This window comes from Arachis hypogaea, chromosome 19, assembly GCF_003086295.3.
Source record: "Arachis hypogaea cultivar Tifrunner chromosome 19, arahy.Tifrunner.gnm2.J5K5, whole genome shotgun sequence".
NCBI lineage: Eukaryota > Viridiplantae > Streptophyta > Magnoliopsida > Fabales > Fabaceae > Arachis > Arachis hypogaea.
In genome coordinates, this window is record NC_092054.1 from 63,630,036 (window position 1) to 63,655,358 (window position 25,323).

The 25,323-nt window shown below is 39.6% G+C and overlaps 1 non-coding gene across 1 annotated transcript; it reads left to right on the forward strand.

Moving 5' to 3' along the window:
- The first annotated feature begins 3,254 nt into the window (after positions 1-3,254).
- Positions 3,255-3,363, forward strand: LOC112782058 (small nucleolar RNA R71). The gene has a single exon (XR_003192800.1). It is a non-coding gene; the product is annotated as a small nucleolar RNA R71 (small nucleolar RNA).
- The last annotated feature ends 21,960 nt before the right edge of the window (positions 3,364-25,323 follow it).

The window sequence follows — 25,323 nt, forward strand, 5'->3', positions numbered from 1 at the left end:
CCCTTCATTCACCATGCCAGCCATCATACATGGAGCAACCTAACTTCCACCATCAACCCGCTCAAAGAAACCTCCCTCATGGAGAGAGCGATCTCCAAACCTTCATTCAAGAACAACGGGAATTTCAAAGGAAACAAGACAATTGCATGGCAACTCTTGCCGAGGTCTTGTCCCATTTAACACTCCCTTCTACCACTAACAACCTTACTCCTCCACAACTTCTGACACCTAGTGGTCCACCTTTGCCGCCTCCATCAACCCTCAAGTCTAGCATTAATGCTATAATTCCAAAAGGAGGCGAGTTACTTGAGAAGATAGACCCTCAACTCACTCTTGCCAAGGAGGAGCCTAATGATGAATTGATTGATGGAGATGAGAACTCTGTTGAAGATGGAGAAAGGGGAAAACTCATAGTAGACACCCAACATGAGCTCCAAGAAGGTTTAATTATTGAAGGGAGATCAAGAGTGAGAGAATTTGTTGACGATGATGAAAGTACCTCACCAATCCCTCATGACCAAGAGGATAGACTACCACACCAAGAAGCAAGGGAAGATTTGAAACCTCTTCCACCTCATGTTAAATATGGATTCCTTGATGAAGAACATAAATTCCCGGTGATAGTTGCAACTGATCTTTCCAATCAAGAGAAACAACAACTCCTTGAGGTTATCCAGAAGTACAAGAATGCGATTGGATGGAGCCTAAGTGACATTGGAGAGTAAGCCCTCAAGTGTGCCTTCATAGAATTTTCTTGGAAGAGGGTGCTAAGCCAATCCGTCAACCACAAAGACGGTTAAACCTCACAATCCTTGATGTAGTTAAGAAAGAAGTAACTCGCCTCTTGGAAGCGGACATCATCTATCCCATGTCAGACAGTGAGTGGGTGAGCCTGGTCCAAGTGGTGCCAAAGAAATCCGAGGTAACCATGGTGAAAACAGAAAGTGGAGAGCTTGTTGCAACCCAGATTCAAAATGCTTAGTGGGTGTGCATTGATTACCGCCGTCTGAATCAACATACTAAACTAGGAGAATCAATAACACTATCTGAATTCTGAGTTCCTAAGGATGCCAATCATTCTGAACTTCAAGGGATAAAGAGAGATGCCAAAACTATTCAGAAGCAAAAAGGCTACTAGTCCCGCTCATCTAATTGGAACTAAGCTTCATTGATACTTTGGAATTTATTGTATATTCTCTTCTTTTATCCTATTTTATTTTTAGTTGCTTGGGGATAAGCAACAATTTAAGTTTGGTGTTGTGATGAGCGGATAATTTATATCCTTTTTGGCATTGTTTTTACATGGTTTTTTAGTATGATTTAATTACTTTTTATTATATTTTTATTAGTTTTTATTCAAAAATCAAATTTTTGGACTTTACTATGAGTTTGTGTATTTTTCTGTGATTTTAGCTATTTTCTGGCGGAAATTGAGGGACCTGAGCAAAAATCTGATTCAGAGGCTGAAAAAGGACTGCAGATGCTATTGGATTCTGACCCTCCTGCACTCGAAATAGATTTTCTAGAGCTACAGAAACCCAATTGGTGCGCTCTCAATTGTGTTTGAAAGTAGACATCTTGGGCTTTATAGAAATATATAATAGTCCATACTTTGTTTGAGATTTGATGGCCCAAACTGGCGTCCAAAGTCAGCCTAAAACTTCCTAGCGTAAAACGCCAGAACTGGCATAATTCATGGCGTTAAACGCCCATTTTGGCACCCAAGGTGGCGTTTAACGCCAGCTATAGGCATATGCACGTGAAAGCATGAAAGCTCAGCCCAAACACTCACTAAGTGGGTCCCAGAAGTGGATTTTTGCACTATCTGCACTTAGTTACTCATTTTCTGTAAACCTAAGTTACTAGTTTAGTATAAAAACTACTTTTAGAGATTCATTTGGCAACTCATGACATTTTACACTTCATATTGTATCTTCTACGGCATGAGTCTCTAAACCCCATAGGTGGGGGTGTGGAGCTCTGCTGTATTTTAATGGATTAATGCAATTACTACTGTTTTCTATTCAATCACGCTTGATTCTATTCTAAGATATTCACTCGTACTTCAATATGGAGAATATGATGATCCGTGACACTCATCATTATCCTCAACCTATGAACACGTGCCTGACAACCACTCCCGTTCTATCTGAGCTCAACGTAGTCATTGGGTGACAGCTTGAGTGCGTATCTCTTGGGTTTCTAATCTACGGACCGAGTCCGGAGGTTGGAACCTTCGTGGTATAGGCTAGAACCAATTGGCAGCATTCCTAGGATCCGGAAAGTCTAAACCTTGTCTGTGGTATTCTGAGTAGGATCTGGGAAGGGATGACTGTGATGAGCTTCAAACCTGCGAATGTTGTGTGCAGTGACAGTGTGCAAAAGGACAAGGGTCCTATTCCGACGCTAGTGGGAACCAACAGATGATTAGCCGTACGGTAGCTGTACATGGTATTTTTCATCCGAGACGAAAAATCCGACAGTTGATTAGCCGTGCAGAGATCGCACCTGGTATTTTTCATCCGAGAGGATCATAAAGCTTGTCATTGAAGGAAGCCATGCGTGTTTGGAAAAGAAGACAGTAGGAAAGCAGAGATTCAGATGACAGAGCATCTCCGGAACCTCAACCTGTTCCTCATTACTGAATCACAAGTATCATTCATTTCATGTTATTTACTTTTCATAAACAAAATCATTTTTATCATTAATCTCCTGACTAAGATTTACAAGATAACCATAGCTTGCTTCAAGCCGACAATCTCTGTGGGATCGACCCTTACTCACGTAAGGTATTACTTGGACGACCCAGTGCACAATTACGATATTTGTGGTCCATAACTATGATAGGAATCCTTAATTCTCCAATTATTCCCAAGAGCTCTTTTTGCCAATTAATTTCTATTTTCATTACTTTTACTGGCTTTCCATTTAATTACTTGCCATTTTTAATTCTTGCCTCTTACAATCAAAACCCCAAAATCTCCCATAGCCAATAATTGATCACTTAATTACAATTCCTAGGGAAAATGACCCGTGAGTTTAAATACTCTCGGTTAATATTTGCTTTGAATTGTGACAATTTCTAGAATTAAAATTTGATTAGGGTCAATTGTTGGGTTTGGAACTATACTTGCAACGCCAATTCTATTTTGAGAAAAATTCCAAACCCACTTTAGGTCCTTATTAGTGCTCTAATGCCATCTTGGACATCTCAGAAAGACCATCATAGAAGATATCTAACATAGTCCAGTCTAAAATCATGTTAGGAGGGCACTTTCTGATTAATTGCTTGTACCTCTCCCAGGCTTCATAGAGGGATTCACCCTCTTTCTGCCTGAAGGTCTGAACTTCCACTTTGAGGTTGCTCAGCTTCTGAGGTGGAAAGAACTTAGTCAAGAATGCATTGACCACCTTTTCCCAAGAGCCTAGGCTTTCCTTAGGCTGAGAATCCAGCCATAACCTAGCCCTGTCCCTTACAGCAAAGGGAAAAAGTATAAGCTTGTAGATTTTAGAATCCACTCCATTAGTCTTGATAGTATCAGAGATCTGCAAGAAATTAGAGATGAATCTGTTGGAATTTTTCTGCGAAAGTCCATGAAATTGGTAGTTCTGTTGAACTAAAGTGACCAGTTGACGCTTCAACTCAAAGTTATTTGCACCAATGGCAGGTATAGAGATGCTTCTTCCATAGAAGTTAGAAGTGGGTACATTAAAGTCACTTAGAACCTTCCTTGTGTCTCCTCCACCATTAGGATTGGCTACCATGTTTGTAATTTCACCTTCTTCTTTGAAAAGCTCTGTGAGGTTTCCTCCGGAGTGCTGTGCTCTTACTTGTTGTAAACGCCTCCTTAGAGTCCTCTCAGATTCAGGGTTAGGATTAAAGAGGGGTTCTTTATCTCTGTTCCTGCTCATAAACAAGAAGGAAGAATGCAAGAAGAAAAGAAGAAAAAGATTCTCTATGTCAGAGTATAGAGGTTCTTTGAGAGAGTTAGAAGAGAAGAACAGAACAGAAAGATATATTTTAGGTTAAAGGAGTTTTCGAAAATTAATAGAGAGGGAGGGGAGATATTTTTGAAAATAGAAAGGAAAAGAGAGATGAAGTTTTCAAAAAAGAAGAAAGAGAAAGTAGTTAGGAAATTTTGAAAAAGAAGAAAGAGAAAGGAAATAGAAAAAGAATAAAATAAAACAAGTAACTAACTAATAAACAAGAATTAAGAATAAAAGATTTGATTTTGAATTTTTATTTTCAAAAGAAAGTGAAGATTTGGAATTTAAAAGTTCTAAATTTAAAAAAAAGATAAGATAAGAAGGACTTAAAGTAAGAAGATATGATAAAGATTTGAAAAAGATTTGCAAAGATAATATTTGAAATTTGATTTTTGAAAAAGATTTGATTTTGAAAATTAAATTTTAAATTTTAAATTTTGAAATTGAATTTTTAAAATTTGAATTTAAAGTAAGATAATATAGGGTTTTTTAAATTTAAATAAAGATAAAAGAAAAGATTTGAAAAAGATATGAAAAGACAAGAATTAAAATTCAAAATTTAAACTTTACTAACAAGAAAACACCAAACTTAAAATTTTAAAATCAAAAGACACTAATTTTCGAAAATTAAAGAAAAAACAACTAAGAGACACCAAACTTAAACTTTTAGAATCAAACAAAGAAAAACACCAAGAACAATTCGAACACAAGAAAGAACACTAAGAAAATTTTCAAAAAATTAAAGGAAAGAAAAACACAAAAATGGACACCAAACTTAAAAACTGACACAAGACTCAAATAAAAAAAAAGATTATTAAAGAAAAAAAAAGTTTTTGAAAAATTTTTGAAAAAAAGAAAATAAAAGACACAAACAAAAGAGTAACTAAACCTTAAAAAGTACCTAATTTACCCAACAAGATAGTCCGGTAGTTTGTCAATCTCAGAACGATCCCAGCAACGTCGCCAAAAACTTGGTGCGCAAAATTGAACTCAACACAACTTAGCCGGCAAGTGCACCGGGTCATCCAAGTAATATCTCAGGTGAGTGAAGGTTGATCCCACGGAGATTGTCGGATTGAGCAAGCAATGGCTATGCTGTAAATCTTAGTCAGGCGATTAGAAAAGATGGTTGTTTGTTTAAAAGTGGTGCACGAAATTGTGATTACACTTTTCACAACTCCGCACAACTAACCAGCAAGTGCAGTGGGTCGTCCAAGTAATACCTTACGTGAGTAAGGGTCAATCCCACAGAGATTGTTGGCTTGAAGCAAGCTATGGTTATTTTACTAAAAGTCGGAATAAGATCTCTCTATCCTTTTGCACACTGTCACTGCGCCCAACATTTGTGAGTTTGAAGCTCGTCACAGTCATCCCTTCTCAGATCCTACTCAGAATACCATAGATAAGGTTTAGACTTTCCGAATCCCAGGAATGCTGCCAATTGGTTCTAGCCTCTACCACGAAGGTTCTAATCTCACGGACTCAGTCCGTGGATCAGATACCCAAGAGATACGCACTTAAGCTGTCGCCCAATGACTACGTTGAGCTCAGATAGAACGGAAGTAGTGGTCAAGCACGCGTTCATAAATTTGAGAATGATGGTGAGTGTCACAGATCACCATATTCCTTATATTGAAGTACGAGTGAGTATCTTAAAACAGAATCAAGCGTGATTGAATAGAAAACAATAGTCATTGCATTAATCCATTGAAACACAACAGAGCTCCTTACCCCCACCTATGGTGTTTAGAGACTCATGCCGTAAAAGATACAATATGAAATGTAAAATGTCATCCGTTGCTAAATGAATCTCTAAAAGTAGTTTTTATACTAAACTAGTAACCTAGGTTTACAGAAAATGAGTAACTAGGTGCAGATAGTGCAGAAATCTACTTCTGGGCCCCACTTGGTGAGTGTTTAGGCTGAGCTTAGAAGCTTTCACGTGCATATGCCTCAATTTGGAGTTAAATGCCACCCTGGGTGCCAAAATGGGCCTTTAACGCCAAGAAATGTGCTAGTTCTGGCGTTTTACGCCAGAAAAAGGTCTCTAGCTGGCGTTTAACGCCAGTTTGGGCCATCAAATCTCGAAAAAATTATGGACTATTATTTATTGTTAGAAAGCCCAAGATGTCTACTTTCCAACGCAATTGAGAGCATGCTAATTGGGTTTTTGTAGCTCCAGAAAATCTACTTCGAGTGTAGGAGGGTCAAAATCCAACAGCATCTGCAGTCCTTTCTCAGCCTCTGAATCAGATTTTTGCTCAGGTCCCTCAATTTCAGACAGAAAATTCCTGAAATTACAGAAAAACACATAAACTCATAGTAAAGTCTAGAAATTTGATTTTTGCATAAAAACTAATAAAAATATAATAAAAAGTAACTAAAACATACTAAAACTATATAAAAACAATGCCAAAAAGGATTAGTTTCAAAAACATACTAAAACATACTAAAACTAAAACATACTAAAACGTACTAAAACATACTAAAACTAAAAACAAAATAGGATAAAAAGAAGAGAATATACAATAAATTTCAAAAATATCAATGAAGATTAGTTTCAATTAGATGAGCGAGACTAGTAGCTTTTTGCTTCTGAACAGTTTTGGCTCCTCACTTATCCTTTGAAGTTCAGAATTATTGGCATCCGTAGGAACTCAGAATTCAGATAGTGTTATTGACTCTCCTAGTTCAGTATGTTGATTCTTGAACACAGCTACTTTATGAGTCTTGGCCGTGACCCTAAGCATTTTGTTTTCCAGTATTACCACCAGATACATAAATGTCACAGACACATAACTGAGTGAATCTTTTCAAATTGTGACTCAGCTTTGCTAGAGTCCCCAGTTAGAGGTGCCCAGAGTTCTTAAGCACACTCTTTTTGCTTTGGACCACGACTTTAACCGCTCAGTCTCAAGCTTTTCACTTGACACCTTCACGCCACAAGCACATGGTTAGGGACAGCTTGATTCAGCCGCTTAGGCCAGGATTTTATTTATTTGGGCCCTCCTATCCATTAATGCTCAAAGCCTTGGATCCTTTTTACCCTTGCCTTTTAGTTTAAAGGGTTATTGGCTCTTTCTACTTGCTTTTTCTTTTTTTTCTTTCTTTTTCTTTTATTTTTCGCCATTTTTTTCAAGCTTTTGTGTTCTTCACTGCTTTTTCTTGCTTCAAGAATTAATTTTATGATTTTTCAGATTATTAATAACATTTCTCTTTTTTTATTATTCTTTCAAGAGCCAACAATTTTAACATTCATACACTTCACTATCAAAAATATGCACTGTTCAAGCATACATTCAGAAAGTAAGGAGTATTGTCACCACATCAACATAATTAGACTAATTTCAAGATAAATTTCGAAACTATGCACTTCTTGTTCTTTTGCAAATTAAAACATTTTTCATTTAAGAAAGGTGAGAGATTCATGGAATCATTCATAGCTTTAAGACATAGACTCTAAACTTTAATGATCATGTAATAAAAATAAGACATAAAATAAACACAAAAGCAGACAAATAATAAAAGAAAGGAAATTAAAGACATAAAAATAAATGACTCTAATACTAATGCTCATGTAACTCTTGAAATAGGTTTTTAATAATAAAAGTTATCAAAGAGTTAGGACTCAACAACCTTTTTTTTTAGAGGTAAGTGCCCCTTCAATCTGTGGGACGTCTAGCTCTTCAAGGGACAGCTTCTGGCGCTTTAGCTCCTGTATTTCACGCCCTTGTTTCTCTTGTTCTATGAGCAGTTTGCAGAACATGCTATTTTGATTCTGCTGCTCTTCCTTGAGTTGATTCATAGCTTCTTGCAGCTTGGTGACAGATGCTTCTAAGCGGACCCAGTAGTCAAATTGAGGAATTTCTGGGAGGAGCTCATGCGCCCCCCTCTTGATGAGGTTATTGATAAACCACTATTTCATGGTTTATCTTGTGCTCAATTGAGGGGTTTTTATCAACTCTTTACCCACTTATTTATACTATTTGCATGGTTTTACATTTGCCTTCCTAATTATGTACTTTGATTGAAAACATGCTTCTTTAGCCTTAAGTTCCCTATGTTTAATCCTCTCTTATTACCATTAGATGCCTTGATATGTGTGTTAAGTGATTTCAGAGATTACAAAGCAGGAATAGCTCAGAGGATGGAAAGGAAGCATGCAAATGTGGAAGGAATACAAGAAGTTGGAGAAATTGCTAAGCTGTCCAGCCTGACCTCTTCGCACTCAAACAGCTATAACTTTAGCTACAGAGGTCCAAACGACGCGGTTTCAGTTGCGTTGGAAAGATAACATTCGGAGCTTCGATTTGATATATAATATGCCATAGTTGCCCTGATGATAGGCGATGCGAACGCGTGCTCCACGCGGATGTATCGCAGTGACCAAAAAATCAGCGTGTTTGAATTCGCAACCAGCGAATCCTGGGCTGTTTCTGACCCAGTTCTCGGCCCAGAAAACATAGATTAGAGGCTATAAAGTGGGAGAATGCATCCATTCATAAGAAGAAGCTTTCACATTTACAATTTTAGGAGTAGATGTAGTTCTTAGAGAGAGAGGTTCTCTCCTCTCTCTTAGGATTTAGAATTAGGATTCTTTTCGGTTCATGATTATTTCATCTTTTGTGATCACAGGTTCAATGTTCCTTTTATTTATTTTTCTAATTTAATTTATGAACTTCCATGTTAGATTTGATTTCTTTTATTAATGCAATTTGAGGTATTTCAGATTTATGATTTTTGTTTAGCTTTTTATATTCTTGGTTTTAATTGATGAATTGATAAATTGGAGACACTTGAGTTATCAAACCCCTTGTTGATTGAAAATTAGAATTCTTCAAGAATTAATTCGGGTTCCAATAACTCTAACTTTTCCCAAGGAAAGACTAGGACTTGAGGAATCAGAATTAATTCATCCACTTAACTTACCTTCATAGTTAGAGGTTAACAAAGTGGGAGAAAAATCCAATTCTCATTACAATTGATAAGGATAACTAGGATAGGACTTCCAATTCCTCATACCTTGCCAAGAGTTTATTTTATAGTTATTTATTTATTTTATTCTTCTTATCATTTAACATACTGCTTCCTTACTTTCAAAACCCCCAATTTACAAGATTCATAACCAATAATAAGAACATACTTCCCTGTAATTCCTTGAGAAGACGACCCGAGGTTTAAATACTCGGTTATCAATTTTAAAGGGGTTTGTTACTTGTGACAACCAAAATGTTTGTAAGAAAGGTTGATTGCTTGGTTTAGTAACTATACTTGCAACGAGAGTTTACTATAACTTCTAAACCATCGATCTTCAGTTCTTCAGTTATCTTGAATTTGAGGTCCATCCATCACTTTTTTTGTGATTGGGCGTTCAAATGGGATATATTCATCCACACTCATCTTTACCCCCGCATCTTTACATAACAGACTAATCAAGCTTGGGTAGGCCAATTTGGCCTCAGTGAATTCCTTGCTTGCAAACATGTAAATTTCAATAGGGATCAGCTGATGAATCTCTACCTCCTTTCCCAGCATAATATAGTGAATCATCACTACCCTCTTGACAGTGACTTCAGATCGGTTGCTGATTGGGAGTATAGAACGCCCAATGAAATCCAACCAATCTCTAGCAACTGGTTTGAGATCTCCTCTCTTTAGCTGGTTTGGGACACCTTTTGAATTAGTAATCCACTTGGTTCCATGGAGGCATATGTCCTCTAGAACTTGATCTAGCCTTTTATCTTTGGCCATTCTCCTATTGAAGGACTCTGGATCATCTTGTAGTTGAGGAAGTTTGAGAACTTCTCTCACTTTGTCAAAGTGGAAGTAAATAATCTTCCCTCTGACCATAGTCCGAAAGGAGTAGAAAGTAGTTCCCTCTAATCTTTGCTTCTCTGTCATCCACAGATTTGCATAGAATTCCTGGATCATGTTTCTTCCAACATGTATCTCAAGATTAGCCAGGACTTCCCAGCCCCTATTTTGAATATGCTCTTGGATCTTCGGGTATTCATCTTCTTTTAGATTGAACTTAACTTCCGGGATCACTGATCTTCTGCACACAATTTTGAAGTAATGGTCTGCATGTGCTTTGGTGCAGAAATTCTCATGCATCCAAGGTAGTTTTAGATTACTTTCTTTCTTGCCTCTTGAAGCGGTTTGTCTTCCTTTGGGAGTCATGAGATTCATTTATTTTAGCTCAGGGATCACGGAAATCACACCAAACTTAGAGAGTTGCTTGTCCTCAAGCAAAAATAAAAAGAAGATGAATAGATGGAGAGAAGGATTCGAATGATGGGTGGTGCACGAATTGTGAATCATACTTTTCACAACTCGTACCACTGACCAGCAAGTGCACTGGGTCGTCCAAGTAATACCTCACGTGAGTAAGGGTCGAATCCCACGGAGATTGTTGGTTTGAAGCAATCTATGGTTATCTTGTAAATCTTAGTCAGGAAGTCAATTATGTTTATCAGTTGAATTGCAAATAAACAATAGAGCATGGATCAAAGGTTACTTGTTATGCAGTAATGGAGAATATGTTGGAGTTTTGGAGATGCTTTGTCTTCTGAATCTCTGCTTTCCTCTGTCTTCTTGTTCACGCACGCACGTCCTCCTATGGCAAGCTGTGTGTTGGTGGATCACCGTTGTCAATGGCTACCTTCCTTCCTTCCAGTGAAAACTACGCTCACGCGCTCTGTCACAGCACGGCTAATCACCGGTTGGTTCTCGATCCGGTTGGAATAGGATTTACTATCCTTTTGCGTCTATCACTAACGCCCAGCCTTCAGGAGTTTGAAGCTCGTCACAGTCATTCAATCCTTGAATCCTACTCGGAATACCACAGACAAGGTTTAGACTTTCCGGATTCTCATGAATGCCGCCATCAGTTCTAGCTTATACCACGGAGATTCTGATTAAGGAATCTAAGAGATACTCATTCAATCGGATATAGAACGGAGGTGGTTGTCAGGCACACGTTCATGGTTTGAGGAAGGTGATGAATGTCACGGATCATCACCTTCATTACAGTTAAGCGCGAATGAACATCTTAGATAGGAACAAGCGTGTTTGAATGGAAAACAGAAATACTTGCATTAATTCATCGAGACACAGCAGAGCTCCTCACCCCCAACAATGGGGTTTAGAGACTCATGCCGTCAGAGAATACAAAGTTTAGATCTAAAATGTCATGAGATACAAAATAAGTCTCTAAAAGTTGTTTAAATACTAAACTAGTAGCCTAGGGTTACAAAATATGAGTAGACTATGATGGATGATGCAGAGATCCACTTCTGGGGCCCACTTGGTGTGTGCTGGGCTGAGACTTAAGCAATTCACGTGCAGAGGCCATTTGTGGAGTTGAACGCCAGTTTGGGCGTTCAACTCCAGCTTTTGATCCTTTTCTGGCGCTGGACGCCAGAATTGGGCAGAGAACTGGCGTTGAACGCCAGTGTACGTCGTCTATCCTTATGCAAAGTATGGACTATTATATATTGCTGGAAAGCCCTGGATGTCTACTTTCCAACGAAATTGAAAGCATGCCATTTCGAGTTCTGTAGATCCAGAAAATCCACTTTGAGTGCAAGGAGGTCAGAATCCAACAGCATCAGCAGTCCTTTTTCAGCGTGAATCAGATTTTTGCTCAGCTCCTTCAATTTCAGCCAGAAAAATACCTGAAATTACAGAAAGACACACAACTCATAGTAAAGTCCAGAAATATGAATTTTTCCTAAAAACTAATAAAAATAGACTAAAAACTAACTAAAACATACTCAAAACTATATGAAATTATCCCCAAAAAGCGTATAAAATATCCGCTCATCACAACACCAAACTTAAACTGTTGCTTGTCCTCAAGCAACTAGACAAATAAAATAGAAGACTAATAGGTTGAGAAGCAATAATATCTCAGAGTTTTTTGCATGAAGCTCAGATTCTAATTAGATGAGCAGGGCTAGTAGCTTTTTGCTTCCGAACAGTTTTGGCATCTCACTTTATCCATTGAAGCTCAGAGTGATTGGCATCTATAGGAACTCAGAATTCAGATAGTGCTATTGATTCTCCTAGTTCAGTGTGATGATTCTTGAACACAGCTTCTTTATGAGTCTTGGCTGTGGCCCTAAGCACTTTGTTTTCCAGTATTACCACCGGATACATAAATGCCACAGACACATAACTGGGTGAACCTTTTCAGATTGTGACTCAGCTTTGCTAAAGTCCCCAATTAGAGGTGTCCAGAGTTCTTAAGCACACTCTTCTTTTTGCTTTGGACCTTGACTTTAACCGCTCAGTCTCAAGTTTTCACTTGACACCTTCATGCCACAAGCACATGGTTAGGGACAGCTTGGTTTAGCCGCTTAGACCAGGATTTTATTCCTTTAGAACCTCCTATCCACTGATGCTCAAAGCCTTGGGATTCTTTTTATTTGCCCTTGCCTTTTGGTTTTAAGGGTTATTGGCTGTTTGCTCTTGCCTCTTGGTTTTAAGAGCTTTTGGCTTTTTCTGCTTGCTTTTTCTTTTTCTTTCTATTTTTTTTTCTGCAAGCTTTGTTCTTTGCTGCTTTTTCTTGCTTCAAGAATCATTTTTATGATTTTTTAGATTATCAATAACATGTCTCATGTTCATCATTCTTTCAAGAGCCAACATATTTAACAGTCTTAAACAACAAATTCAAAAGACATATGCACTGTTCAAGCATTCATTCAGAAGACAGAAAGCGTTGCCACCACATGTTACTAATTAGAATTTTTCTTATTAAAAACTCGAAATTTTATTGCCTCTTATTCAAAAGATCTACTATTTTATTCATGTTTGCTGATGACGAGAAAAATAGACTATAACTTAATTGGGGATAAAATCAAACTAGACACTAATTACTACTAATGATCATGTAATGAAGACACAAACATAGATAAGCACTTAACATAGAGAAAACGAAAAACAGAGAAAGTAAGAACAAGGAACGAGTCCACCTTAGTGATGATGGCATTTCCTTCTTGAGGCACCAATGATGTTCTTGAGCTCTTTTATGTCTCTTCCTTGCCTTTGTGGCTTGATTCCTAGTGATTTTTGGTATTTCTATCCTCAGTTGCTTCCAATAATCCCCTGAGGTATCTCTTGATTTACAGCCACATGTTCTACCACTGAGCTATAGATCCTTCACATAATTGTTTTACCACACCAAACTTAGAATGTTGCTCGCCCTCGAGCAAAAGAAGAGGGAATAGATGAAGAAGAAGATGTGGAAAGAAAAAAACTAGGATTATGAGGAGGGAAGGTGGGGATCCTGTGGGGTCCACAGATCTTGAAATGATCCTGTGAGGTCCACAGATCTTGAGGTGTCAAGGCATTTACATCCCTGCACCAATTTGGGCATGCAAAATGCCCTTGCACACAACTATGGGCGTTCAGCGCCAGGTTGGTGCCCATTTTGGGCGTTCAACGCCCATTTACTAGCCATTTCTGGCGTTGAACGCCAGAACCATGCTTGTTCTGGGCGTTCAGCGCCAAGATGTTGCCCATTTTGGGCGTTCAGTGCCAGAACCATGCTCTGTTCTGGCGTTGAACGCTAGACAGGTGCTTCCTCCAGGGTGTGATTTTTCTTTTGCTGTTTTTGATTCCGTTTTCAATTTTTAATATTTATTTTGTGACTCCACATGATCATGAACCTAATAAAACATGAAAAACCATGAAAGTAAATAAAAATTGGGTTGCCTCCCAACAAGCGCTTCTTTGATGTCCTTAGCTGGACCTTGCTGAGATTTTAATCTAGCTTCAGCCTTGAGCATTCTTGCTAAATGTTGCCTTCTAGATAATGCTTGATTCTCTGTCCATTGACAATGAACTTCGTATCAGAATCAATATCTTGAAGCTCCACATAACCATATGGTGATACACTTGTAATCACGTATGGTCCCCTCCACCGGGATTTCAGTTTCCCGGGGAATAGCCTGAGTCTAGAGTTAAACAACAGAACCTTCTGTCCTGGTTCAAAGATTCTAGATGACAGCTTTCTGTCATGCCACTTTTTTTATTTTTCTTTATATAGCTTGGCATTTTCGAAAGCTGTGAATCTGAACTCCTCTAGCTCATTTAGCTGGAGCAATCTTTTTTCTCCTGCTAATTTGGCATCAAAGTTTAGGAATCTGGTTGCCCAGTAGGCCTTATGTTCCAGTTCCACGGGCAGGTGACATGCCTTACCATACACCAGTTGGTATGGAGAGGTCCCTATAGGGGTCTTGAATGCTGTTCTGTAAGCCCACAGAGCATCATCCAAGCTCCTTGCCCAATCCTTTCTACGGGTATTTACTGTCCGTTCCAGGATTCTCTTTAATTCTCTGTTAGAGACTTCAGCCTGCCCATTGGTTTGTGGATGATATAGAGTGGCCACCTTGTGGCGAATTCCATACCGAACCATGGCAGAGTAAAGCTGTTTATTGCAGAAATGAGTGCCCCCATCACTGATTAGTACTCTAGGGACACCAAACCTGCTAAAAATATGTTTCTGGAGGAACTTCAGCACTGTTTTAGTATCATTGGTGGGTGTGGCAATAGCCTCAACCCATTTTGATACATAGTCAACTGCCACCAGAATATAAGTGTTTGAGTATGATGGTGGGAAAGGTCCCATGAAGTCAATTCCCCATACGTCAAACAACTCAATTTCCAAGATTCCTTATTGAGGCATGGCGTAACCATGAGGCAGATTACCAGCACTTTGGCAACTGTCACAATTACGTACAAACTCTCGGGAATCTTTATAGAGTGTGGGCCAATAGAAGCCACATTGGAGGACCTTGGTGGCTGTTCGCTCACCTCCGAAATGGCCTCCATATTGAGATCCGTGGCAATGCCACAGGATCCTCTGTGCTTCTTCTCTAGGCACACACCTACGGATAATTCCGTCTGCACATCTCTTAAAGAGATAAGGATCATCCCACAAGTAGTACTTTGCATCAGTAATTAATTTCTTCTTTTGTGTCCTGTTGTACTCCTTGGGTATGAACCTTGCAGCTTTATAGTTTGCAATATCGGCAAACCATGGTGCTTCCTGAATGGCGAATAAATGCTCATCAGGAAACGTTTCAGAGATCTCAAGAGAAGGGAGGGGCGTCCCTTCCACTGGCTCTATCCGGGACAGATGATCAGCCACTTGGTTCTCTGTCCCTTTTCTGTCTCTTATTTCTATATCAAACTCTTGCAGAAGCAATACCCATTTGATGAGTGATGAGCGGATATTTTATACGCTTTTTGGGGATAATTTCATATAGTTTTGAGTATGTTTTAGTTAGTTTTTAGTCTATTTCTATTAGTTTTTAGGAAAAATTCATATTTCTGGACTTTACTATGAGTTGTGTGTTTTTCTGTAATTTCAGGTATTTTTCTGGCTGAAATTGAAGGAGCTGAGCAAAAATCTGATTCAGGCTGAAAAAGGACTGCTGATGTTGTTGGATTCTGACCTCCCTGCACTCAAAGTGGATTTTCTGGAGCTACAGAACTCGAAATGGCGTGCTTCCAATTGAGTTGGAAAGTAGACATCCAGGGCTTTCCAGCAATATATAATAGTCCATACTTTGCACAAGCATAAACGACGTAAACTGGCGTTCAACGCCAGTCCTCTGCCCAATTCTGGCGTCCAGCGCCAGAAAAGGATCAAGAACTGGAGTTGAACGCCCAAACTGGCATAAAAACTGGCGTTCAACTCCACAAATGGCCTCTGCACGTGAATTGCTTAAGTCTCAGCCCCAGCACACACCAAGTGGGCCCCAGCACACACCAAGTGGGCCCCAGAAGTGGATCTCTGCATCATCCATCATAGTTTATCCAATTTTTGTAAACCTAGGCTACTAGTTTAGTATTTAAACAACTTTTAGAGACTTATTTTGTACTTCATGATATTTTTAGATCTAAACTTTGTATTCTCTGACGGCATGAGTCTCTAAACCCCATTGTTGGGGGTGAGGAGCTCTGCTGTGTCTCGATGAATTAATGCAAGTATTTCTGTTTTCCATTCAAACACGCTTGTTCCTATCTAAGATGTTCATTCGCGTTTAACTGTGATGGAGGTGATGATCTGTGACACTCATTACCTCCCTCAAATCATGAACGTGTGCCTGACAACCACCTCCGTTCTATATACGATTGAATGAGTATCTCTTAGATTCCTTAATCTGAATCTCCGTGGTATAAGCTAGAACTGATGGCGGCATTCATGAGAATCCGGAAAGTCTAAACCTTGTCTGTGGTATTCCGAGTAGGATTCAAGGATTGAATGACTGTGACGAGCTTCAAACTCCTGAAGGCTGGGCGTTAGTGACAGACGCAAAAGGATAGTAAATCCTATTCCAACCGGATCGAGAACCAACCGGTGATTAGCCGTGCTGTGACAGAGCGCGTGAGCGTAGTTTTCACTGGAAGGATGGAAGGTAGCCATTGACAACGGTGATCCACCAACACACAGCTTGCCATAGGAGGACGTGCGTGCGTGAACAAGAAGACAGAGGAAAGCAGAGATTCAGAAGACAAAGCATCTCCAAAACTCCAACATATTCTCCATTACTGCACAACAAGTAACCTTTAATTTATGCTCTCTTGGTTATTCACAATTCAACTGATAAACATAATTGACTTCCTGACTAAGATTTACAAGATAACCATAGATTGCTTCAAACCAACAATCTCCGTGGGATTCGACCCTTACTCACGTAAGGTATTACTTGGACGACCCAGTGCACTTGCTGGTTAGTGGTACGCGTTGTGAAAAGTGTGATTCACAATTCGTGCACCAAGTTTTTGGTGCCGTTGCCGGGGAATTGTTCGTGTTTGAACAACTGACGGATTATTCTGTTGCTTAGATTAGGAAAAATCTTTCTTTTTTGGTTTAGAGTCTTTCATTATTTATCCCTTGTTAAAACACTTTAAATTTATAGCTCAGTTAATTAGAACGTGGTGTTTATGTTCATGATAACTGGCTATCATATTTTTTAAAACCTTTTTCATAAATAATATTTTTTCTATTAAATCGTGTGCCAAACTTCAAGTTTGGTGTTTTCTTGTTGATTTCCCTTTGGTTTTCGAAAATTTTGGTTTGGTTTTCTAAAAATTTTAAGTTTGGTGTTCTTTCTTCATGTTCTTGTGTTCTTGTGAGTCTTCAAAGTGTTCTTGAGTTTTCCTTGTGTTTTGATCTTAAAATTTTTAAGTTTGGTGTTCCTTGGTGTTTTTCCTCCAAAATTTTCAAAAACAAGGAGCATTAGATCTAAAAATTTTAAATCTTGTACTATCTTATTGTGTTTCTCTCTCCTCACTAAATTCAAAAATATCTTTTCAAAATATCTCTTCTAACTTCCTAACTTCTTATCTTTTCAAAATTTGTTTCAACTAACCAACTAACTTTTTGTTTGTTTCTTAACTTTTTCAAAACTACCTAACTAACTCTATCTCTCTCTAATTTTCGAAAATATCTTCCCTCTTTTTCAAAAATTTCTTTTTTTTTTAACTAATTAATTTTTATTTTCTTTTACGAAAAAAAAAATTTTATTTCAAAATTCAAATTCTTTTTAGTTATTTTATTTTATTTAAGTATTTACTTCTTATAAAATAAAATAAATAAAAAGATAAATCAGTCCAAGTTATATCCATAGATCCATCATGGACATAAGTGGAAATGAACAGTCCAGGAGGACTCTGGGGTCATATGCTAACCCCTCTACTGCTTCATATGGGAGTAGCATATGCATACCCTCCATTGGAGTTAGTAGCTTTGAGTTGAATCCTCAGCTCATTATCATGGTGCAGCAAAGTTGCCAGTATTCCGGTCTTCCACAGGAAGAACCTACAGAGTTTCTGGCACAATTTTTACAAATTGCTGACACAGTACATGATAAGGAAATAGATCAGGATGTCTACAGACTATTACTGTTTCCATTTGCTGTAAAAGATCAAGCTAAGAGGTGGTTAAATAACCAACCTAAGGCTAGCATAAGAACATGGAAACAGCTGACAGAAAAATTCCTGAATCAGTATTTTCCTCCAAAAAGGATGACACAGCTAAGGCTGGACATCCAAGGCTTTAAACAAGGAGATAATGAATCTCTTTATGATGCCTGGGAGAGATACATAGAGATGCTACGAAAATGCCTCTCTGAAATGTTTTCAGAGTGGGTTCAGTTAGACATCTTCTACTATGGGCTTGCAGAAGGAGCTCAGATGTCTCTAGATTACTCAGCTGGTGGATCTATCCATATGAGAAAGACAATTGAAGAGGCTCAAGAGCTCATTGATACAGTTGCCAGGAATCAGCATCTGTATCTAAGCAGCAACCCTTCCATGAATGAAGAGGTTAAAACAGTAACTGCTGAATTCAGTACTGTAAAACAAGCTGCTGAATTCAATCAGCAATTGGATTTTCTAACAAAGCAGCTAGCTGAATTCAAGGACAGGCTACAGGAGACAAGGATAGCTAATATACATATGGACGAACAGTTTAAGCAAACAAAGCAGCAGTTATCAAGGCAAATAGCAGAAGAATGCCAAGCAGTTCAATTAAGAAGTGGGAAAACATTAAATACCCCACCTCAAGGCATCAGAAATTCAAGAAATGAGCAACCCACCAAAGATTCACCTGAGGACAGTAAGAGCCCAGGGAAAAATAATTCTGGCACTAAAACGCCAGAAAATGGGTGGAAGGCTGGCGCTGAACACCCAGACCATGCCTAAAACTGGCGTTCAGCGCCAGAAACAAGGCAGGATTGGCGTTCAACGCCAGAATTAGGCAAGAATCTGGCGTTGAACGCCCAAATGGGGCAGAATCCAGCGTTGAACGCCCAAAATGGGTACATTTCTGGCGTTCAGGCGCCAGGAACAGACAGTGAGCTAGCGTCTAACGTCACTCCAGCTTCTGACTCTGGCACTCAATTGCCAGTGAGGGATCAGACACACACAAGTGCTGATAACAACCCCTCTAAAAAGGCTTCTTTAACCACTAAGGTTGAGGAATATAAAGCCAAGATACCTTATCCTCAAAAACTCCGGAAAGAGGAGCAGGATAAGCAATTTGCTCGCTTTGCAGATTATCTAAGGACTCTTGAAATAAAGATTCCATTTGCAGAGGCACTTGAGCAAATACCTTCTTATGCCAAGTTCATGAAAGAGATCTTGAGTCATAAAAAGGAGTGGAGAGAAACAGAAAGAGTTCTCCTCACTGAAGAATGCAATGCAGTCATTCTGAAAAGCTTTCCTGAAAAGCTTAAAGACCCTGGGAGTTTTCTGATACCATGCATATTAGAAGGTGATTGCACCAAGACAGCTTTATGCGATCTTGGGGCAAGCATCAACCTGATACCTGCATCCACTATCAGGAAGCTTGGCTTAACTGAAGAAGTTAAACCAACCCGGATATGTCTCCAACTTGCTGATGGCTCCACTAAATACCCATCAGGCGTGATTGAGGACATGATTGTCAGAGTTGGGCCATTCGCCTTTCCCACTGACTTTGTTGTGCTGGAAATGGAGGAGCACAAGAGTGCCACTCTCATTCTAGGAAGACCCTTCCTAGCAACTGGATGATCCCTCATTGACGTCCAACAGGGGGAAATAACCCTGAGAGTCAACGATGACGAGTTCAAGTTGAACGCTGTCAAAGCCATGCAGCATCCAGACACATCAACAGACTGCATGAAAGTTGACCTTATTGACTCTTTGGTAGAAGAGATCAACATGGCTGAGAGTCTCGAATCAGAGTTGGAAGACATCTTTAAAGATGTTCAGCCTGATTTGGAGGATTCAGGGGACATGAAAGAGCCTCTGAACTTTCTTCTGAAAGAGGAAAAACCTCCTAAACCAGAGCTCAAGCCACTGCCACCATCCTTGAAATATGCATTTCTAGGAGAAGGTGACACTTTTCCAGTGATCATAAGCTCTGCTTTAAATTCACAGGAAGAGGAAGCACTTATTCAAGTGCTAAGGACACACAAGACAGCTCTTGGGTGGTCCATAGGTGACCTTAAGGGCATAAGCCCAGCTAGATGCATGCACAAAATCCTATTGGAGGATAATGCCAAACCAGTGGTTCAACCACAGAGGCGGCTAAATCCAGCCATGAAGGAAGTGGTGCAGAAAGAGGTCACCAAATTACTAGAGGCTGGGATTATTTATCCTATTTCTGATAGCCCCTGGGTGAGCCCTGTTCAAGTCATCCCAAAAAAGGGAGGCATGACAGTGATTCATAATGAAAAAAATGAACTGGTTCCTACAAGAACAGTTACAGGGTGGCGTATGTGTATTGACTACAGAAGGCTCAATACAGCCACCAGAAAGGATCATTTTCCTTTACCATTCATAGACCAGATGCTAGAGAGACTAGCAGGTCATGATTATTACTGCTTTTTGGATGGCTACTCAGGCTATAACCAGATTGCAGTAGATCCCCAGGATCAAGAGAAAACAGCATTCACATGTCCATCCGGAGTGTTTGCTTATAGAAGAATGCCCTTTGGGCTATGTAATGCGCCTGCAACCTTCCAGAGATGCATGCTCTCTATTTTCTCTGACATGGTGGAAAAATTTCTGGAAGTCTTCATGGATGACTTCTCAGTATATGGAGACTCATTCAGCTCCTGTCTTGATCACCTGAAACTTGTTCTGAAAAGATGCCAAGAAACCAACCTAGTTTTAAACTGGGAAAAGTGTCACTTCATGGTGACTGAAGGAATTGTTCTTGGGCATAAAATCTCAAACAAGGGAATAGAGGTGGATCAAGCAAAAATAGAGGTAATTAAAAAATTACCACCACCTGCCAATGTTAAGGCAATCAGAAGCTTTCTGGGGCATGCAGGATTCTATAGGAGGTTTATAAAGGATTTTTCAAAAATTGCAAAACCTCTAAGCAACCTGCTAGCTGCTGACACGCCATTTGTGTTTGACACAACATGCCTGCAGGCGTTTGAAATGCTGAAAGCTAAGCTGGTCACAGCACCAGTCATTTCTGCACCAGACTGGACATTACCATTTGAGCTAATGTGTGATGCCAGTGATCATGCCATTGGTGCAGTATTGGGACAGAGGCATGACAAGCTTCTGCATGTCATTTATTATGCCAGTCGCGTTTTAAATGATGCCCAGAAAAATTACACAACCACAGAAAAGGAATTACTTGCAGTGGTTTACGCCATTGACAAGTTCAGATCCTACTTAGTAGGATCAAAGGTGATTGTGTACACTGACCATGCTGCTCTTAAGTATCTACTCACAAAGCAGGATTCAAAACCCAGGCTCATCAGATGGGTATTGCTTCTGCAAGAGTTTGATATAGAAATAAGAGACAGAAAAGGGACAGAGAACCAAGTAGCTGATCATCTGTCCCGGATAGAGCCAGTGGAAGGGACGTCCCTCCCCTTCCTTGAGATCTCTGAGACGTTCCCTGATGAGCATCTATTTGCCATTCAGGAAGCACCATGGTTTGCCGATATTGCAAACTATAAAGCTGCAAGGTTCATACCCAAGGAGTACAATAGAATACAAAAAAAGAAACTAATAACTGATGCAAAGTACTACTTGTGGATGAGCCCTATCTCTTTAAGAGATGTGCAGACGGAATTATCCGTAGGTGTGTCCCCAGAGAGGAAGCACAGAGAATCCTATGGCATTGCCATGGATCTCAATATGGAGGCCATTTCGGAGGTGAGCGAACAGCCACCAAGGTCCTCCAATGTGGCTTCTATTGGCCCACACTCTATAAAGATTCCCGAGAGTTTGTACGTAATTGTGACAGTTGCCAAAGAGCTGGTAATCTGCCTCATGGTTACGCCATGCCTCAACAAGGAATCTTGGAAATAGAGTTGTTTGATGTATGGGGAATTGACTTCATGGGACCTTTCCCACCATCATACTCAAACACTTATATTCTGGTGGCAGTTGACTATGTATCAAAATGGGTTGAGGCTATTCCCACACCCACCAATGATACTAAAACAGTACTGAAGTTCCTCCAGAAACATATCTTTAGCAGGTTTGGTGTCCCTAGAGTGTTAATCAGTGATGGGGGCACTCACTTCTGCAATAAACAGCTTTACTCTGCCATGGTTCGGTATTGAATTCGCCACAAAGTGGCCACTCCATATCATCCACAGACCAACGGGCAAGCTGAAGTCTCTAACAGAGAATTAAAGAGAATCCTGGAACGGACAGTAAATACCCGTAGAAAGGATTGGGCAAGGAGCTTGGATGATGCTCTGTGGGCTTACAGAACAGCATTCAAGACCCCTATAGGGACCTCTCCATACCAACTCGTGTATGGTAAGGCATGCCACTTGCCCGTGGAACTGGAACATAAGGCCTACTGGGCAACCAGATTCCTAAACTTAGATGCCAAATTAGCAGGAGAAAAACGATTGCTCCAGCTAAATGAGCTAGAGGAATTCAGATTCACAGCTTTCGAAAATGCCAAGCTTTATAAAGAAAAATAAAAAAAATGGCATGACAGAAAGCTGTCATCTAGAATCTTTGAACCAGGACAGAAGGTCCTGTTGTTTAACTCTAGACTCAGGCTATTCCCCGGGAAACTGAAATCCCGGTGGAGGGGACCATACGTGATTACAAGTGTGTCACCATATGGTTACGTAGAGCTTCAAGATATTGATTCTGATAAGAAGTTCATTGTCAATGGACAAAGAATCAAGCATTATCTTGAAGGCAACATTGAGCAAGAATGCTCAAGGCTGAAGCTAGATTAAAAGCTCAGCAAGGTCCAGCTAAAGACAATAAAGAAGCGCTTTCTGGGAGGCAACCCAGCCATGGGGCATTAATCCTCTAAGCATTTTGCCCTATTTTTCTTTTTTATTTGTTTATATAAAGTTTACTGACACTAAGGTAAAGGATCAATTGCATAAGTTTACAGGGTTACAGAAGGAATTTGCACACAAAACAGAGATTGGAAGCTCAATGGCAAGAAAACGCCAGTAAAGGGGCATTTTGGGCGTTCAGCGCCCAAAATGGGCATCCACTGGGCGCTGAACGCCAGTAATGGCAGCAATTGGGCGTTCAATGCCAGAAATGGCCACCCACTGGGCGTTGAACGCCAGGAATGGCAGCAACTGGGCGCTGAACGCCCAGGAGATCAGTATTTGGGCGCTGAACGCCCAAAACAGGCAGTGTTTGGGCGTTCAAACGCCAGGAGGACAGGGAGGAGCCAAATCCAGTAATCCCACACGTATTTCCATTTTAATTTCAAATTTTATGCTTCAATGCATGATTTTTACATGAACATATCAAGAACCCTGATTTCTAAAATCCTTAATTTCTAAAAATCCATCTTTCCAAATTCAATCCAACTCTTTTCAAAATCTTTTCTGAAAACAAATCTATCTTTTTCACTCAAAAATCTTTTCAACTAATCCATATCTTTTTCAAATATCCATATTATCTTTTTCAAAATTCAGAGTTATCTTTTTCAAAAATCTATCATATCTTTTCAAAATTAAACTCTATCTTCTATCTTATCTTTTTCAACTCAATCTTTTTATCTTATCTCTTCCAATTTTTCGAAAACCCACCCCCCACCCCTTTAAATTGGGTTCGCCCCCCCCCCCCTCCTTCATCAACAAGTGCTACTCAATCTCCGTCTATCTCTCTCCTTTCTTTTCTTTTGCTTGAGGTCAAGCAAACCTCTAAGTTTGGTGTGTTTATCCGAGATCACTACTAAGATTATGGCTCTCAAAGGAAAACAATCCACTCCAAGAGGCAAGAAAGAGAGCGTTCTAAAACCACTTTGGAATCAAGGGAAGTTCTTATCTAAAGAACATTCAGACCATTATCTTAAAGTAATGGGTCTGAGATCAGTGATCCCGGAAGTTAGATTCGATCTGAAAGAAGATGAATATCCGGAGATCCAGGAGCAAATTCGAATCAGGAACTGGGAAGTCCTAGCTAATCCTGAAACGAAAGTAGGAAGGAACATGGTCCAGGAGTTCTATGCTAATATGTGGCAGACTGACAAGCAAAGACTATCTGGAACAGCCTGCTACAAATTTCGGACCATGGTCAGGGGAAAGATTATTCATACCACCCCTGACAAGATCAGAGAGATATTAAAGCTACCTCAGCTAAAGGATGATCCAGACTCCTTCAACAAGAGGATGATGAGAGCAGACATTGGCCTGGATAAGATTCTAGAGGACATATGTATCCCTGGAGCCAGGTGGACCACCAACACAAAGGGCGTCCCAAATCAACTCAAGAGAGAGGATCTCAAGCCAGCTGCCAGAGGATGGCTGGACTTCATTGGGCGTTCTCTGTTGCCCACTAGCAACCGTTCTGAAGTCACAGTTAAAAGAGCAGTGATGATTCATTGCATCATGATGGGAAAGGAAGTGGAGGTTCATCAGCTGATTTCAACTGAGCTCTATAAGATTGCTAACAAAAATTCAAAAGAGGCCAGGTTGGCTTATCCAAGCGTGATTTCTCTGCTCTGCAAGGACGCTGGAGTCAAGATGGGAATAACTGAATATATCCTAATTGAAAAGTCAATCACCAAAGCATCAATGGAGAGACAACAAGCACAGGAGGATCCTATCAAGAAGAGAGCACAGGAATTCCTCCCAGAGATTCCTCAAGCGGAATATTGGGAATATCTTGAGACATCTGTCACCAAGATACAGGAAGCTATGGAGCAGATAATAAAACAACAGAAGGAACACAGTCAAATGCTGACCCATATGCTTAAAGAACAAGAGGAGCAGGGACGTGACTTAAGGGAACTGAAGCGCCAAAAGTCTTCTGTAATACCAAGCCTCCCAAGGATCAGAGGAACCCCCATACCCCCAGAATAAAGGTTGTTAATTTCCAATTTCTGCCTTAACTCTGTGACAGTGTCCTTATAAAAAGTCTACCTTAGAAGTCATATAATAGTAATTAGTATCTATTTGATTTTATCTCCAATTAAGCTATAGTTTATTTTTCTCATCATCATTAAACATGAATAAAATAGTAGATCTTTTGAATAAGAAGCAATAAAATTTCGAGTTTAATAAAAGAAATTCTAATTGGTTAAATGTGGTGGCAATACTTTCTGTCTTCTGAAAGAATGCTTGAACAGTGCATATGTCTTTTGAATTTGTTGTTTAAGACTGTTAAATATGTTGGCTCTTGAAAGAATGATGAACATGAGACATGTTATTGATAATCTGAAAATCATAAAAATGATTCTTGAAGCAAGAAAAAGCAGCAAAGAACAAAGCTTGCAGGAAAAAAAAAAGCAAGCAGAAAAAGCCAAAAGCTCTTAAAACCAAAAGGCGAGGGCAAATAAAAAGGATCCCAAGGCTTTGAGCATCAGTGGATAGG